This window comes from Otolemur garnettii, unplaced genomic scaffold, assembly GCF_000181295.1.
Source record: "Otolemur garnettii isolate 467f Iridium unplaced genomic scaffold, OtoGar3 scaffold00203, whole genome shotgun sequence".
NCBI lineage: Eukaryota > Metazoa > Chordata > Mammalia > Primates > Galagidae > Otolemur > Otolemur garnettii.
The window spans coordinates 1,105,168-1,124,627 of record NW_003852598.1 but is presented as its reverse complement, the minus strand read 5'-3'; the positions used below and the strand labels follow the sequence as shown (position 1 = coordinate 1,124,627).

Genomic DNA, 19,460 nt, shown 5'->3' with positions numbered 1-19,460 from the left:
TGAGTTCCTCAGAAGAGCACCCAGCCAAGTCCACTTGGTCTTCTGACTTTCAGAAACTAAATGATAATCAATCTATATTTTTTATGATGCCAAGCAAAGGGAAAAGAATACAAGTGGTTCTCAAATTCGTGTGCGATTACAATCAGCTGGAGGGCATGTTCATACACAAACTGCTGGGACCCACCCGGAGAGTTTCTGATTCATTACATCTGGAGTTGCCCTGAGAATTTGCAATTGTGACAACTTTCCAGATGCTGCTGCTTCTGCTGTTCTAAGAACAGATGCTTTGAAAACCACTGTTGTAATTAGGGACCATCACCACACACCAGTAGGGAGGCAGTCATCAAGAAGACATGAGCCAGCTCTGCAGAGACCAAAGGACCAATAAGATAATACCTACAAAAGTAGGTCTTCCAGATATGTTATCTGAAATATGATAGCACTTCTAACCTTGTTGTTAATAAAGTAAGGCCTTCTTTCAACATGTTGCCTTATTGTAACAAGGGATTTTTTTCTAGAGTTGAGAGGATCTGTGTAGGTATTCATTACAGGCAGGGGTAGAAGTTGGGGTTAAAAAAAAAAAAAGAACAAGAGAAGGAGCCTTTTAAATTATCCTCCAAATGTCCCTAGAAAGTAAAGGCATCCTAACTCCCACCAGAATATACTTTACTTCAACAGCACCAAGTCTAAATGGGAGGTGGGGAAGGAGGACAATTGGCCCTGCTCCTGGGGATACTTCTTGTATGGAAATGGCCAGGCCTAGTGGCCAAACTGTGGTAAAGTCTTCCTTCCACTAATTCTGCTCAATTTAAGTTCATCCCCTCTCTGGGACAGTCAGGAGGCAAGTATCAGATTACTGAGCCTGGACTTTGAACAGTTCTCAAGGTAAAGGACAGTGATGGCGATACTGGCCTTCACCCAAAATGAAAGTTGTTGCTACAATTATAGTATCTGTCACCATTTTTATTCAAAATTGAAGGGCCATGCAATTTCTAACCAGTTTTAGCTATTTGCAGTGTGTGTGTGTGTGTGTGTGTGATGGAGGGCTCGCTCTGCTATTATTAAAATTTAGTCCCTCCGTTAAGTATTGTTGTATCTGCAGGCCCTCTATTTATGGTACACACATACCTTTCAACCAAAAAAATAGAAGAAATGCTGCTGAACAAAAATAGCATTCTAATGATTTCCAAGGGCTGTAACAATAATACTTCATGTCAAAGCATAAATGCATAATAAAAATCTCTTAATCATTTTTAAATGCATATTAAATAAGTATCAAACTATAATACCCTCCTCAGAGCCTCTTTTCTTCTTTTATCCAAATAAACAAAATGTTACCAAAAGAAATATAGGAATAAAGCTGCAGAGCCTCAGGTCTTTCAAGGTGACAAGTTGAGACTAATAACACACAGCCTAGAGTTTGCTGATTAAAAAGAAATAACCATGTCCATATCTTACTGAAATGGGTTTTTATACTTACAATAGCATACCCATAAAATTTAAAACTATGTGCCAACTTAATAGAAATTCACTACTCCTGGAGTATGCTAATAGCAAGTCAGTAATTTGAAACTGAAAATGAAAGCAGTATCTGTCAAATTCATTTCCGTGCTTTTCACTACATTCATGGTCTCATCATTTAAATTCATTTTGGAAGCATAAACAGACTCAGTCTAGTCCTAAATTATGGCTTGTTTTCAATTTGGGGATGAACATATGTGATTTCCAGGTAGATAGCTCTCATTCTGTATGCCGTGCTAGTTTTCCAATGTTCCAATGAAAATTCTCTTTTTCTAAATGAAATATATTTGACCAAAGGTCAGCAGTGTCCTAGTTGTTTATTATCCTTCAGCAACACCACAATTCAGATTGGGAAACAGATTCCAACAACCAAAAATCGTAACTTTTAATATTCCAGGTGACATATTTTGAGGAATAATATTTGTAATTCAAAATCATTTTCACATTATTTAATAGAAATACAGCTTCTTTGGCAATTAATTTTATCCTTTCTAGCCTTCTAACCTCTTGTAAGTTAGAATTCCATATGCAATGATTATTTAACTCAAATATTTACCAGTATATCAACATTTTATATTTATGTAATAGCAAAATAGCTACCAAACTGCTCTCCTTATCTTTAGTCTCACTGTATAATTCAACCTAAACTAATTATCCCAAGACAGTGTTTTTCAATCTTTTTTTTATCTCACTGCACGCTTGAACCTATAGTTAAACTTCCATGGCACACTTAAATTATGTTGATTAAAAAAACAGAGTAAATAAAACAATATACTTACTGTGCTTTGAACTGCTTTTGAAAATAATTTAATTAATGATCTTTAAAATTTTGTGGCACACCTAAGATCTACTCACAGCACACCAGTTGTAAATCAGTGTCCTAAACATTACTTTTCTAAGGAATGAAAATCACTACATAATTCTCTTTCCTAGTAAGTGCTCTTTGTAACCAGGTGAATATTCTACTTTACGACCTTCATACACTGCACTTTATTTCTTTAACATAAATCTTCTGCTTCAATCAAGTTTGAAGCACATGGTAACACATGGTTCATGCCTCTTCCCAGAGTTCCCAGCTGGAACACCTTCCATTCATACTCCAACATCCAAACCTGACATCCTCCCACTACACCTTCCCCATAACACCTACATCAGACTGTGTGTACAGTCAGAAACAGAAGTTCTTAACATTTTTCTTAACTGGTTCATTAAGAAATTGACATTTGTTTGACATAATCCATTAGATTATAAACTGATTGGTACACAAATTAAATTTCTTATTTCTTTTCCATTACCTGTAGAATACAATAGGGATTTAGGTCCTTCATAAATGTGTGATTATGATGTATACATGAAATATGATTCATAATATCTATCTATTGTGAGTCTATTTCCTTGAGAGTAATTCTTTATAAAAATTGTTTTTTTGTTTTTTTCTCTCGAGACAAGAGTTCTATCCTATGCCCTGAGCAGAGTGCAGTAGTATCATAGCTCACTGCAACCTCAAACTCAGGCTGTGGGCATTCTGTTGCCTCAGCTTCCAAAGCCACTGGGACTACAGATGCTTGCTGTGGTGCCTGACTGGGTTTTTTTCAATTTTTTTTCATGAGTTGGGGTCTCACTCCCGCTCAGACAAGCCTCAAACTCCTGAGCTCAAGCAATCCTCCCACCTCAGCCTTCCACAGTGCTGGGATTATAGGCGTTAGCCACCACACCTGGCTAAAATATCTTTCAGACATATTTTAGTCATATTCTTTGTTCATACTCCCCAGAGACTGAAAATAAATGATATGTTTGTATTATATAAATAACAATTTATATTCAAGGTTTTCTTTTATTTATTTATTTTAGAACTGTATAGTTTCAGTACTTATTAGAACTGGATCACTAGTTTTTATTAATTATATATTAAACTAGGTTTTATATTTGTTTAGGAAAAAGTAACTTTGGTTTATCCTTCTGCAGACTACTGAGATTTACTTTGATATGAGTTCCATGTAAGTAACTCCATGGAAAGGATTTTTCAAGCCCTACAAGTTGGCCTGCAATACTTCTTAGAAGTCTTCCTTCTCCTCTTCGACTCAAATTGCCTTTTGTTTTCAAGTTCTCTCAAGTTCCACCCTCTTTTTTTCCTCTTGACAGAAGCCCCAGTAACTTTTCCTTTTTCTGAGTTCCACCAGCACTCAGAATGACTATCACATAGTATTTAATTTGAATGCAGGTTTTCCTACAGTGGTCCTTATTTGATTCATGTAAATTTTATCCTTTCTAATACATTCAGGACAGAGACTCTGACCCCTTTCACAATGATTAGCATAGTGCTGAGCATTTATTCAAAATGTCTGAGTATTCATGGACTTGAATCTTTGCCAGGTTCAAGACTCACTGTACATACATATGTGTAGATACATACATATATAATACAAATATACATTTATATAACTACAGTAAAGTACAGTACCAATGTTCTTATGAAGGGGAATTTTTACTCAATGCACCATTTTAGATGACACTTACATGAATAACAAAACAAAAAAGTAGTTTCTCTCCCTCAGAATGCCTTCAATATTCTACCAGAGAAGGCTAATCCCATAACATGCTAATTAAATATAAACTTTTCTGTCTCTACCTTCATTCAGTAGCCCATCCATAATTCATTCAATATATATATAATAGCTACCCAGTGTATGTAAGGCCCAGCTGGGTGCTGTCAGAAACCTCAAGGTAAATCAGACTTGCTTCATGTTTATTGGTGACATGGGACTGGTTCTGGCTCATCAGACTGTAAAAGCAAGAGCCATTTGCCAAGAAAGGAGCCCTCAGAGAGTGAACTCAGCTGGGGATGGGCATCTCTGGGGCCATTATATGGTTCCATTTCAACTAGGCATTTACATCAGGCAGTAGAAAGGTAACCAATGGCAGCTCCAAATTTTAAATATCTTGATGGATCCATATTGAGTAGTTTGTGCAACAGAGTAATGGGGAAATAATCAATGTCCTTTTGAACTGCTGCCAGAAAAAAAAAAAATGCTGGAAACAAAGAAACAAAACTATGAAAAGACATTAAAGTTACTCCAAGATGGAAAATTAAGGAGACAAGGTAATAAAGAAAGATAGGCAGATATTTAGGTAGGAGCTATTTTAAACAGTTCCGTGATTATATGAGTACTTAATTAGTACCTAAGAAGTTGTATTTTTAAAGCAAGCTCTAGTGGATTAGATGTTATTCCAAAAGTCAAAGTTAAATCCACACATGTGCTGGTGAGTTTAAAAGGAACTACATCACAGAAACTCAAAGGGAAATGGTTTCAGTCCCCTACTCCTGCTTCATGCAGTTTCTCTTGGCTCAAATTGGCTTATTCACTTGGTCTAAGGTAAACAGGTACTGCTTTGCATACAGTGGCAGCTACAGCAAGTGAGGAATAATTCGCCTACATTGTGTTAGCCTTGCTCCTGTCAATTGAATTATGAGAGTACAAAGGTCATAACACATTATAGCAAGTATATTTGCTTAGAAATCTTTTAAAGTGAGAATTAATATTTCTAGACACAAGTTGTGTTAAGCATATACATCCCTTGGTAAATCATCTTATTAAGATTGTTGATATAGAAAGTCATATGTAAAAAAGAGAAATAATAACCCAGGTTTCCTTCTGGTTATCTAAAGCATTTAATGGAGTGTTGATGAGCCAAAAAAAAAAAAAAATACAACACATCAGGTGATATGCTTTGTAAATATAAAAACAGAATGCACCATGACATTTAGGAAATGCAAATGAAGCTGTGTTAAGGCTGTGCATTTCAGGGTGGCATAATCTTTTCCATTTAGTTCATAGTATTTACATTTCAGTACAGAGATTGCATTGAACATTCCTGGTCATTAGCCAAAGCTTATTATCATTATTAAGAACTTCATGTTCGGATCATCAAATCCTAGTGTGCTAGAGGGAATGGAAGCCCTCGATTGCTGGGAGTGACCACACGTATACAAGACAGCAAAGCAGGAGGGGACTCGCCCTCAGTGGGTGCTCAGTCTGCACAGCTCTCGCAGGCCCTCGGCGTGTACAACCTTATGCTAACTTTACTTTGCTGTGAGGTTAATATGATAGTACCCCAATTTCACAGATAAGGGAACTAAAGCTAAGTTGGTCTCCCCAGGTTAACCAAAATTTGTTCCAAACCTATGCTTTTTCCAATATATAATGCAACTTTCTCATATATATTATATGTTCAAAACTTCCCAGATAGTAAATATCAGGGGGCAAAGAGGCTTCCCTTTAAGAAGCTTCCACAAAAATATGTGGATAATAAATTCCTAACATATTATTTAATGTGAATAATGTGTGAGGGCCCATTTTTGACCTGTCAGTTTATCAGAGAAGAATAGAACTTTCTGATATGCCTCTCTGGAAATCACTCTGAGGATACAAGTGAACGGATAATGGATCTGATCCAATCTGCCAGTTCTTTCTTTCATGCAAGTTCAAAATCCCTCATCAAATAACTAAGTACATGTGGATGTCAGCCATCTTCACTCTGAGGTGACCAGAATGCCCTCCAGTAACACATACACAGATTTCTCAGCATCTATTTCTACCCTAACTCCTTCACCATAGCCTTGAAAAGGGGAGTCTCTTTTCTCCTTGCCTACATTTCATCCCTTCCTGCTCCCTGCTTCCTAAGACTTCACTTCTTCAGTTATAACTTATGTTCTTTCAATTTTCTCCCATTCTGTCTCTTGTCAGTCATGGGAAAGTCATGTCCAACTAATTAAAAAAAAAAAAAAAAAGCCCTCACCATCCTGCTACTCCTCACTTGACATTCTATGTACAAGGGTGTCCTGCACAGCCTCGCTTCTGGAAAGGGGAGTCCATAATGCTGCCTGTTTCATTTCCTCACCACCCCTGCCTTTGCCATCTCACAACAATCTGGCTTCTGCCCTCACCACTCCACTGCAATGAGCCTTGCACAGTCACAAAGGATCCCCTTTTGCTTAATTCAACAGACACCACGTGATTCACCAGCTTACGTACTAAAATTGGAAAGATGTGGAGAAGATTATCATGGTCTCTGAAAAGAATGACAAGCAAATTCATGCAGCATCCAATATTTTTATAGTATGAACTCATTGTGTTATATATAGATATATCTCTAGATATAGAGAATATATTTGCATATAGAAAAAGTCTGTAAAGATATACATCAGAATTTTAACAGTAGCTATGCTGGGTGATGGGATTCTTAAATTATACATAAGTTTTTATATGTTTTTACATACACTCATCTTACATAATGATCACACGTTTTCTGTCGATAAAGACATCATCTCGCGATATCCAGCATTCTCTCTTGTGGATCTAATTTGACCTGATAGCAGTAATTGACTGTATTTTTTCCCTTGTTCTCAAGGATACCACACTCTCTGGTCTTCTAGCCTCTCAGCATCTTATTTTGGGTTGGCTTCGTAGTCTCATCTTCTTTACTCATACCCTTCATGGATGCTCATACCCTGAACTTCTTCACTATCTCTCATCTCTTCTGCCCTGGACCAAGTCTCTGGGACATCTCATTCATGTCAGTGGCTTGCTTTCTGGTGAATACTCCCAAACATATTTCTCTAACTCAAAGGCTATGACTGGGTCCCAGCCTGCTATATTTACTCGGCTTTCAAGAACTTCAAAATAAGCATACTACAAAGGGAACTCGTCTTTCCTAAGTATTGGTCCAATTCCTATAGTCATACATCAATGAACAGAACTAGCCTTTACCAAGCCTTATCAGAAATGCAAGTCATTTTTTAATTCCTTTCCTTCCTTCTGCTTCCTACAATAAAAATCTCATTGAGTCTAATAAGCTCTATCTTCGCCTGTTTCACAAGGATTTCTTCATTTTGCGCTATCTCCACTGTCTCAGTCAAGGCTCTCATCATTTCTTTCTTAGACTACTGAAACAACCTCTTGACTGGTCATAACATCTTCAGTCTTATCCCCTCTCATCCTTTTTCTATTCTGCAGTCACAGTAGTTTCCCAAAAATATAAGTTACATCCTGTCTCTGTCCTGTTGAATAGCCTCTGATAACTCCCATTGCCTATGGATAAAATTCTGAATTCTGGTAAAGGTCCCCTAGTGTAGTCTCACTGCTCAGCATTGTGTATCTTAGGTCTTTGTGAACTCCAGACTTAGAGATAAGCTAGCTGTCCTCCAAACATCCCATATCCTCTCAAGCCTCCAAGCCTTTTCTTATGTCACTCCTTCTATTAGCAAGCTCTGTCCCTGTTTTCTTGACTTATTCCAGGATATCTGTTGAGATTCAACTTGTTCTCACAGTGTGCTTTCTCCCTCAGTCGCCGTGACATCACACTCCATTTTAATTGTTCATTCCATTGACTCTTTCATACTAGAATGTCAAAATCCTTGAGTAGGGGACTGTGAACTTAATATTAATATTTTTTGAATAAATACATAATTGGCATTAAAAAGGCAGGCATTTCCAAACTGAACTGATAAAGAGGGTGATATCAAACAAGGCCTCCTGAAAAAACTTACCCACAAAATACTGCAGTGTCATTCTTCGAAAACTCTAGTAAACAGAGGTGCATCTAAATGTATTCGTTCAACCCAATACTGACAATTTTAAAAGCTCAGAATTCAGAAAGAGCTTCAGGAGAAAAAAAAAATAGATTGTGAGTTAAAGCCATCCCTATGGAAAAGCATGAGGTCTTCTGAAGAGGCATTTTCCTGTGGGAATGCCAGGATTTAATTCAGGGAACACAGTACACAAAGTGGGGAAACCAGTTTCTAGTTATATCTTTACCTCCCAGACTCCCAAATGATTCTCTTGACAAATTACCAGCTTCATGTAAAATTGCAGGACAGCAACTTAATGAGCCTAAAAGAGCCAAGTGGCTCTCTTCTCTATTCCCTTTGGAAATAAAATAAATAATTATACCATTTCAGTGAAACTGTTTTTCAACACATCACTTTCAATTCTCATAACACAAACCAGATGTATTACTCTGTATAATTATCTGCATCTTATTTAAGAGATTCTTTAACTGCTACATGATGTTTGTTAACCAAGTGCCAGTACTGTCTCTCAGATACTGGTATTCCTGACCTCACAGTGAGAGACCATAAAAGCTCCTACCTGTAATCAATAGTTAGAAAAATTGGCCCATGATCCTCCCTCTTCTCTGACCAAAGATAAGCATGAATAAAATGCTCCCTTTTACTAATTAGGAAATGGAGGGAAACAAATGGACTCAAATAGGATCTAAGACAGAATTATAATATTGGAAGTGTAATATAATTAGTATGGAGAATGCATCTCAGAAACATCTCCTTCCACTCTCCTCTTATAGACCCTGCTCTTCCTTATAAAAACAACGTAATATATTCAAATACTGGGCATTTACAGGTATGGGCTAAGGCTGGATTTCTCTTTAGCCCAAGGACAAAAAAACATAATTATTCTATGTCAAATATGTGTAGTCTTTTCCTTTTTCTAATTCTTAGTTCAATTTAGGGAATATAGCCAAATGAGATCTGATAGCAAGTCAGCTGGGGACTTTTGGGAAAAGATATGTCCTTCTCCCTGTGCATTGTTGTAACTAAGTGTGACACCCTTGAATACATATGTGACAATGAGGGAAGATACTGCCAATGACTGAGAATAACAAAAGAATGGAAAGCACTGCGGTCTCTACAATAATAATACTTTCTATTAGCCAAGACTGGAACCACCCTCTCTCTAAAAACACTAGATATGATTATGTATTATTTGTGGCTAAAAACTTTCCTAATATAATACCACTGATTGCTCTTTCCTTGTGTTCAAATTGGTGGACTTATAATTGGCAAACTATACCCCACAGGTTAAATTTGCCCATACCCATTTTCATAAATAAAGTTTTATCCCCTATTCTTTACCAGTGGATTTCAGCAGGATGCTATATCACCTACATAGAATTTTTTTTTTTTTTGCCAAGTTTTCCTTTTTTCCCCCTTGTTGGATTGTTTTGTTTTCCAGCTCACAGCAACCTCCAACTCTTGGGTTAAACTATTCTCTTGCCTCAGCCTCTCAAATAGCTGGGACAACAGATGCTCACCACAATGCCTGGCTGTTTTTTTGGTTGTAGTTCTCATTGTTGTTTGGCTGGGTTGGAACCTGCCAGCTCCTCTATATGTGACTGGCTCCCATAGAATTTTCAGGGGCCATATGAGATACCCCAATTGATACCCCAATCACTGTGAAATTCTACAAGGGTAGGGTTGTTTAATACTGTATACATTGTAACATTGTATACAAAGTTAAAAACCTCACACTGTAATGAGTACCCCCTCCCAAAAAGGCCACAGTGATCCTACTGAGAATCGATACTCAATATAATAACTCTTAATGTAACTGTATACCATATCTTGGGCCATATGAATTGTTTTTTTTTCCATTTCATCTATCACCATGACAACCACAGGTCTGTTGGATTTTCTAGCATAGGTCAATAGCCAACTAGAAACATAGTACTAAACATGCTATCAATACTCAGTAGTTATTGCTGATTAATTGAAGAAATATACTGTATTCATCATTACTTTAAGGGGCATTTTCTCTAATTAGTGTTTTCTGTTTTGGGGGCTTATTGAGATGTAAACATAATGCTCTAAATTCTGTTCTAAAATACAAGTTGGCTATGCACACTTATTTTTATTGAGGCATATTTTACTTTATATTCATGAATTTTTAAGTGCTTTCTACTTTCAATTTTAAGAAAGATTATAATTTTTGGAGTTCCTTTTATATGAAGCAGCATTTATAAATAATGATAATTATTCTATGTCTGTTTTAAGAAAATATTTTATAGGAATGAACTAAATTACTCTTACTATAGAGATTTTAATTTGAATAAAAATATGTACATTGGAAACCACTGCAACTGTTAAACAAACAAGAAATATTACCTTTATTTTATTTTATTTTATTACTTTTTGAGACACAGTCTCACTCTGTCACCCTGGGTAGAGTGCCATGGCACCATAGCTCACAGCAACCTCAAATGCTTGAGCTCAAGCGATCCTCTTGCCTCAGCCTACTGCATAGCTGGGACTACAGGTCCCCAACACAATGCCCGGCTAGTTTTTTTCTATTTTTAGTAGAGATGAGGGGGTTCTCATTCTTGCTCAGGCTGGTCTTGAACTCTTGAGCTCAAGGGATCCTCCTGCCTTGTCCTCCTAGAGTGCTAGGATTATAAGTGTGAGCTACTGCTCCTAAACTACAAATACTACCCTTTTGTATACAGGTCTGCTGAAAAGTCAATGATAGGGATTTACAAATAATGTGAATTGCCTTTGTTTTTATAAATCTTGAAGTATTAATGTGTACTGTTTTTATATACAATTTGAAATACTTTCATCCAACTGGTTAACATAGCCTTCAGGTCTTTTTCTTAGTTATTGTGTTAAGACATGTATATTTTACATTTAGAAAGATTCACATGTACCCTTATAGGATGAATCATAGGTGTGATCCCACCAATCACCTTCCCTCTATCTACCCTCCACCTTCCCTTTCCCTCCGCTCCCTCTCCCCCTCTCCCCATATCCCTGGGCTAAAATTGGGTTATAGCTTTCCTATGAAAGCTATAAATTAGTTTCATAGTAGGGCTGAATACATTGGATACTTTTTCTTCCATTTGTGAGATACTTTACTATTCTTAACAATAGCCTTCTGATAAGGGTAAAGCAGTGTTTCATTGTGGTTTTAACTTGCATTTTTCTGATGATCAGTGTTGAGAAATTTTTTAATTCTTTTCTTTTCTTTTTTTTTTTTTTGACTATCTTTTTTTGAAAAAACTTCTGTTCATGTCTTTTGCCCACTTACTAATGGAGTTATTTGTTTTCTTGCTGATTTGTTTGAGTTCCTTATAGATTCAGGATATTATTACTTTATCAGATATATAGTTTATGAATATTTTTTCACATTCTATAGGTCTGTTTTCTCTGTGGATTAGTTCTTTGGCTATGCAGAAGCTTTTTAGTTTAAGTAAGTCTAATTTATTTATTTTTGTTATTGCTGTTTTTGCTTTTGTGGTCTTAAACACAAATTCTTTGTCTAGGCCATTGTCTAGAAGAGTTTTTCCTATGGTATCTTCTAGAATTTATATGGTTTCATGCAAAATACTCATATCTTTTATGATCTTGAATTAATTTTTTGTATATGATGTGAGACAGGGATCCTGTTTTATTTAGAAGAATGGCTACAAAGATTTCCAAGTACCATTATTGAATAGGGCTTCCTTCCCCAGAGTATGTCCCTCTGTGCTGTCAAAGATCAGTTGGCTATAGGTTGATTGTCTTATTTCTGAGTTCTCTCTTCTGTTTCATGGGTCTGTGTCTCTAATTTATACCAATACCATGCTTTTTTGCTTACTAGAGCCTTGCAGTACTATTTGAAGTCAAGTAATGTGATGCTCAGATTTGTTCTTTTTGCTTCAGATTGCTTTGGTTATTTGGATTATTTTCTTCTTTGTATTAAGAAGAAAGTTATTTTTTCTAGATCTGTGAAATATGATGTTGGTATTTTGATGAGGCTTGCACTGAATCTTTAAATCACTAGGGGTAGTACTGTTGATTTTACCAATTTATGAGCCTGGGATCTTTTTCCATTTGTTTGTGGAATCTATAATTTCCTTCATCTGTGTTTTGTAGTTCTCCTTATAGAGATCTTTCACCTCTTTGTGTAAATGTAGTCCTAGAGATTTTATTTTCTTTGTAGCTATTGTGAATGGTATTGAGTTTTTGATTAGAATCTCAACTTGCCTGTTATTCTAATATAGAAGTGCTACTGATTTGCACACATTGGTGTTGCAAACTGACACTTTGCTGAATTGATTTATCAATTCTAGGACCCTTTGTATGCAATCTTCTGAGTTTTCTCAATACAAAATCACATTGTCAGCAAGTAGAGATTAGCTGATCTTCTCTTTCCCAGTTTGGATGCTTTTATTTCTTTCTCTTGCTGTATTACTATGGTTAGGACTTTCTGTACTATGTTGAGTAGAAGTGGTGACAGCGAGTATACTAGTTTTGTTCCCGTTCTTGGGGAATTTTTTTCCCCATTCAGTATTATATTAATTGTGGGTCCTGCATCTATTAGGATGATTCCTTTTGTTGATATGATGAATAGTTTTTATTGACTTTCATACTCTGAACCATCTTATATCCCTGGGATGAAACCTACTTGATCATGGTGAATTATCTTTTGGATATGCTGTAGAATTTAGTTTGTTAGTATTTTGTTTAGGAATTTTGCAACTCTGTTTATGAGGGATTTTAGTCTGTAGTATTCTTTTTTTCTTCTTTCCTGGCTTTGGTACCAAGGTGATACTGGCTTCATAGAGTGAGTTAGGGAAGAGTCTTTCCTTCTCAGTGTTATGGATAATTTCTGTAGGATAGGTTTCAGTTCTTTTTGGTAGGCCTGGCAAAATTTGGCTGTGAATCCATCTGGTCCAGGCCTTTTTCTTGTTGGAGATTTTTTTATTATTGCTTCAATCTTGATGCTTGATAATGGTCTATTTAGGATTTCCATTTCTTCAGATTCAGACTTGGAAAGTTGTGTGTTTCCAGTAATTTTCCTATACATTTTCTAGTTTGTGTGCATAGAGGTTTTCATTGCATTCACAAATGACATTTTACATTTTTGTGGTATCAGTTATTATGTCTCATTTTTCATTTAAGATCAAGATCATCTGAATCCTTCTTCTATTTCTGGTTAATCTGCCTAGTGTTCTATCAATTTTATTTATCTTTTTAATAATCAACTTTTTTTGTTGGTCCTTTGTTTAGCCAGTATTTATTATTTAGGTTTCCATGTTGCTTATTTCTGCTCTAAGTCATGTTATTTCTTTTGTTCTGTTGGCTTTCAGTTTGGTTGTTTGCTCTTGTTTTTGTAGTTCCTTGAGATTTGACACTAGGTTAATTTGTGATCTTTCTGTCTTTTTTTAAATAAAGGGAATTTTGTTTGTTTGTTTGTTTTTTGTAGAGACAGAGTCTCACTTTGTTGTGCTCAGTAGAGTGCTATGGCAACACACAGTTCGTAGCAACCTCCAACTTCTGGGCTTAGGCAATTCTCTTGCCTCAGCCTCCTGAGTAGCTGGGACCACAGGCATCTGCCAGAACGCCCGGCTAGTTTTCTGTTGCAATTTGGTTGGGGCTGGATTTGAACCCACCACCCTTAGTATATGGGGCCAGTGCCCTACCCATTGAGCCACAGGTGCTGCCCCTTTCTGTCTTTTTGATGTAAGCATTCATGGCCATGAACTTTCCCCCAGGACCACTTTTACTGTATCCCATAAATTTTGATAGTTTGAATCTTCTTTGTCATTTAGTTGTCTGATTTCTTCTCACCTCAGCTCAGAGCAAACTTAGTGAGAAGAAGGAGAGGTTGCTCTACAGCGCTTTTTTACCTATTGTGAAAGACTGGCCTGGAAGCACAGGAGATGCCCACTGAGAGCCTGCAATGCAGCTCGTCTTTGTTGTCCCATTCCTTTGTGATTGCCACAATCTAAGCTGGGCCTGTTTGGTCTGCGTGTGGAGTAAGTAGTCAGTTGTTCCCTATGTCGCTGTTGGAAGCTTGGGTTGGGGGCTGAGTGAGTCCCTCTCCAGAGGCTGGTGTTATGGGAGACTGCTTTGCCCAGGTCCCCCTGTGGTGGTGGCAGTGGCAACTGGGCTAGGCTATCTTTGCAGTGGTCAAGGGTGTCAGGGCTGCCAGTTCTCATCCAACTGAGTCCAGATGCAAAGGTGGCTTGAGTCTAGCAGGTCATTTGCAGAGGGCTGGACAATGGAGCCATTCCCACCAGATAGCCAGTGCTGTGGAGCCCAGTGATGGTACTAGAACCTATGGGCAGGGCCACAGGACCTGATGGCAGTGGAGGAGCCTCAGAGCTATACCTACCACATCTAGCAGTCTGATGCTAGAATCTCTGGCCCAAAGGCAGTGAGGGATCCTTTCATCTGGGGCCATGGGGTCAAGCAGCATTGTGGGAACCTCAGGCACAGAGTTACAAGGCCAATGGCAGCTTTGGGATCATGGGGTTGAGGCCACAAGGCAGCCATGGTGTAGCCAGGGCACTGTCCTCCCCCAGGTCCCACGGAGGCAGTCACTGCAGGGCTTCTCAGGTGGCCTCTGTGACGCCCATCCTGTGTAGATCCCCCACGAGGGGAGGAGAGCTTGGCTTCCAGCCACAGGGCAAGAGAGGATATCCACTCTTCCTGTTCCCTCCCTGGCTGGTCAGGATGATACAGAGGCAACTGCAACAAAGCCAAACCCTGTGCAGATGTGGTGCTTGGAACCCGAGAGCTCAGAGTGGTGTCAGTGCAGCAAGCTGGAAACGGGAGCCCCTAGGTCCCTGCTGTGCTGCTTTCCCGTGCGATGCTCTCTCATCAGTCTGGAGGCTGGCAGCACTGGTGGGGCCCCTCAGAGCTCAGACTATCGTGTCCGCAGGGGAGTGTGAAGCCCAGGTTCCTCCTCCTTCCTTCTCCATGTGTGGATGCCTATCCCAGGTACCTACAAATCCAGCCAGGTGGATCACCTCATCACCTGCTCATTCACTCTGAATGCCCTCCTTCACCTCCTCAGTGATTCGCAGTGCTCTTTCCAAAAAGGCCCATCCGTCAGTGGGCACCCACCTGCAACCTGCCATCCTGGCCTTGAGAGCAGAAGTCTGGACTGCTTCTATCTGCCTTTTTACCTCTTACCTCCTAAATTGACTTTCTAAAACAATTTAAGAGATGTAAACCAAACCTACTGTCAATGGCATATACCATAAGTCAAAAAGAAATGATAATCACCTACAATTGATATTTCAATCAAGAGACTACAGTATAACAACCAGGGCACCAAGGCAGAGGCACTGCTTCAGTAATACCAGAAGGATGAAGGAGTAAGTGGTCTGGTTCTTTAGAAAATAACAAAACACTACTTCAGCTTTTCAGATATGAGTCATTCTTTTCTTCCTTGGAGAGTACGCAGGTGATAAGGGGAAGGCATTAGGGTGCACTAAGCTTCATACGTTGCTAATAACCATATTATCCCTGTTTACTAAATCCCTTTATGTTCCTTTGAGTTAAAATTTCTTGTACTTTTATAGAATAAAACCACCTAAAGTCTCCTGAACTATTCAAAAAGGAAATATCAGCAAGTCCTCTCCCATCCAAAATGGCCACACTGCATATATGAAAATGATTTGCTATGCAGCAAATCAGCTATTCAGCAAACCATCTAAGTTATTGTCATCTGGGAGATATGCAGTTGTTTGGTGACAATGCACAGTGGCACTATCATTTAGCTTGGAACCCAAGTATGAATGACCTTACACGTGAAAAATGAATACAAAATATCCCTCAGGTGTGTGTACAGGACAATGGTCCCAGTGAGTGTTTCACTAGTAGAGAGACTATATGCAGGACTACACACCCAGGTACACGGCTATTAGATTCAACAGATAGATAAACACAAAATAAGAGTTAACACATGAGCCAGCCATCATTATGAGCACGGCAAATGACTGATCACCTTACATCAGGTTTTCTTATGACCGTCACAGGGCACAAGGCCACTCCCACAGCAGAGTGGTGAGGCTTCTGAAATATGTGCTGGCAGAGTCAGATGTGTGAAGAGAGGTGAAGAGGAAAGGAAGAGGACAACGCTGCTGTCCATGAGCCAAGCACAAAAACTCATGAAAAAAAATCGGAAGGGACAGGAATAATATGGTGAGGTCAAGGAATACAAATGATGAAAGAAGTTGTTGAAGGTGGCAGACGTAAATCAGAGGCTGTCTAAAAGCTACAGGGGAAAATTCTATTAGGAGAAAATAACAAGTTAAATGATATTCACAGCTGATATGAGAAATCAGCAGGAATAATCTGAACTGCTTCTGTGAAATAAAAGTAATTCAGCCTGGGTCACACTCTTAGCAGAATGTTTTTAATAGCATAAATATTTACATTTCTATAAAGTTTTTATAAAAAGAAATCATTTGACACCTGAGTATTCAAGCAACTTTACCAATTCCTGAATGTTTAAAATTTGGTTTTAAAATAGGAAAACTCTGGGTCAAAATATCAACTAATTTCCAGAGCATTCTCTATCGAATGGCTTAAAACAATGAATATTCTATTTCTGATAAACAGAGTATCTATATCCCTACCTGTACTATGAAAATATACTCAAACTACTGAGCAAAGAACTCTTCATTCTCTATGACAACATCCTTACGATTTGGCACAGCATCAAGGCTATTCAAAGAACAGTATGTTTCCCTTCATTAAGTAAAACGTCTGTACCGAAAAGTATATTTTTAAGCCATCAAGTATCAAAAACCTTGAACAAATTATGTTAACACTTTCACAATGTGTAGTCAAACAGTAAATAAACTAACAATAGACTGAAAATAAATCATCAATTGAATCTGTTAGAACCAGGATTTACTTATGTGAAAAATTCCTAAATCATCTGAAGCATAGAAGATTAACTGTCAAAATATACCACAGTGGAATTTCATTTTAATACCGACAACAGAAAGCACGATTTAACAGAGCAGCATCCTGCTATAACAAGGGAGGCAGACCATATGTTTACAAAGAGAGAATAAATTTGTGTTCTCAGTTCAGTTAGGATAGATAACCAGGTCTGAGATAGCGAAATTGTACTTTATCTGTTCTGCTGGGTTTGCCGTGCACCTCAGGAAATCTGCTGTACTGGGGGAGGCACAAGGAGGGGCAGTACCGTACTGGGTGAGTACAGGAGGTAATCGTCCCACAAACTTTCCCTGAAGTAGCTCTGAGAACACAGATGTACTACCTGTGTCAATCCCTCTACAGCACATTTCCTCTGGGAGCTGCTTCACTCCCTGGATTCATATGCTCACTTGTTTCGATAGTTTACAGAGAAACAGAAATAACCAAGAACCAGAGGCCTTCTTAAAGTCAGAAGAAACCAGGTTCTTTGACACAACACACTCTTAATTTTATGACAAAACCATCCACATCTTTGGGAACAAGTCTGTAACTTGTAACTCATTCCTTTATGTCTGGATGATGATCTCAGACAATGGCAAGGCCAGCTACGTCCCCGGAGCTGTGGCCCCTGAAGCTCAGGCAGTAGAAGCAGTCCTGCTGGTCCTGAAGACAGAAAGCTGCACAGCAGGGATGGTGGGTGGAGGGGGCAGCTCAGAAAACCTGCACTTCACTGCCCCTCTTCACCAAGGTCACGATCAATGATCAGAATCTCAGCAAAAACTATTAAATATTGAAAGTTTTTATTGACATGTTATTTCTAAAAGCATTCAGGAAAAGTTGTTTATTTAATTAGTCTCCATATGACCCAATCTCCCTGCTGCCATCACAGACCTCACCAAAAAACCCACCACACTGACCCCAGAATAAGGGTTCTAAAACACAACCCATGTCATCTCCCACCTAAAATCCTACAATTCCTCTTACCACACAAGGCTGTTCAGCATCTAGCCCTGTTTTGCCATCTAGATTTATACCATGTCCCACATCTGCTCCGTCTCCTCTGGACTCCAGATTCATTAAGTGCACGTACACACACACATATACATGCTCACACTAACCATCTCCCTGTTCCTAGTGTGTTTTTGAGAAAAATAATTGCATATGCACAGGACTGGTAAAATTTGCACATGGCAACCTCAGGAAGCGGGGGATAGCTGTGCTGTTAGAGTTTCATGTGGGAAATGGTGAGATATGTGGCTGACAGTGTAAGTTAGGTTCCTTTACTCAAATTACACCTTCTCACTTTCCCATCCCATTCTCCCCTACCTGGGCTAACTTACAATTATGGTTTAACAACGGAGTTACACATCCCTTATCCTGAAAAGCTTCACCTGAGGTCTCCGTTCTGGGACTGCTACTTCCCAGATGTGCTCCCTGCATTTAAGCACACAGCACATTCTCCGAGGGCCATCTCAGAAGGGCACTGACTGTCTCGTATAAAATGCTACTGGAGAATTGACTCCAGGGATTCACCTCTGGCTAGCAGACATTAAAGAGGATGTACCTCACACAGGAGATTTGTTTCCTCATCAATTAATTGAAGCAGATGGAGTGGAGAAACAGACATGTAAATATTCCTCTTAACAGACACATACAACCACCCAGTCCTTCATTCCCCCACGTCTGGTCAGAAAGAATGTAGAAGCACAGGAATCTTCTCCAAACCTGCAGAGGGTCAAAGAGAAGCTCCAAAGTTTCCACCGCTGGAAACTTGAGCTCATCAATTAACCATTTGCAAAGGGCAAATAACTACTCAGAGATAACCGTTGACTCAGAGTCAAATGTGCCCAGTCCCTGGTCTTGTCCCTGCTTCTCCAGGTCCCTCCGAGTGCACATATGCCTGGAAAACCAGACACTTCCATTATAGTCACTTTCAGGCCTCTTTGACTCCAATCCACAACAAGAAATCCATCTCTCATTTCCTGTCTCCACTCAAGGTACACAAATATATTTATATAATTCAAATAAAATTTTCACAATACCTATCTTTTCAGATGCTCTTTTCTATTTTATTCTATTTTTTCCATCCTTCATCAGACTTCAGCATAGTGATTTCCCAGCCCCTTCTACAAATCTACACCCTCAAATACTGACACCTTATTTGGAGAAGTGTTAAGTACCTTATTTAAAACTATTAAGAGGCATAATCTCCCAGTTCTTAATTATAGCAATTATCATATCACCATTTTTTCATTCATCAAATGTTAATTGAGCCTCTGTTCTATGATAAACATGTCCCAACTGATCAGCTCCTCTCTTTCTGTGCTTCTCATTTTGTAATATCCCTTCATCAATCTTCGTATGTGGAGACACTGAAGTACTTAAAGTACTTTCCTACCTTTCGATAATTATCTTCAAAAAAAAA

The 19,460-nt window shown here is 38.5% G+C and overlaps 1 protein-coding gene and 1 non-coding gene across 4 annotated transcripts in view; one reads left to right on the top strand and one right to left on the bottom strand.

Moving 5' to 3' along the window:
* The window catches only part of CTNNA2 (catenin alpha 2), a 1,095,877-nt gene that overhangs the window by 962,403 nt on the left and 114,014 nt on the right, over nucleotides 1–19,460 (bottom strand). The gene's annotated exons all lie outside the window — the stretch shown is intronic.
* Nucleotides 6,532–6,635, top strand: LOC111721932. The gene has a single exon (XR_002770914.1). It is a non-coding gene; the product is annotated as a U6 spliceosomal RNA (small nuclear RNA).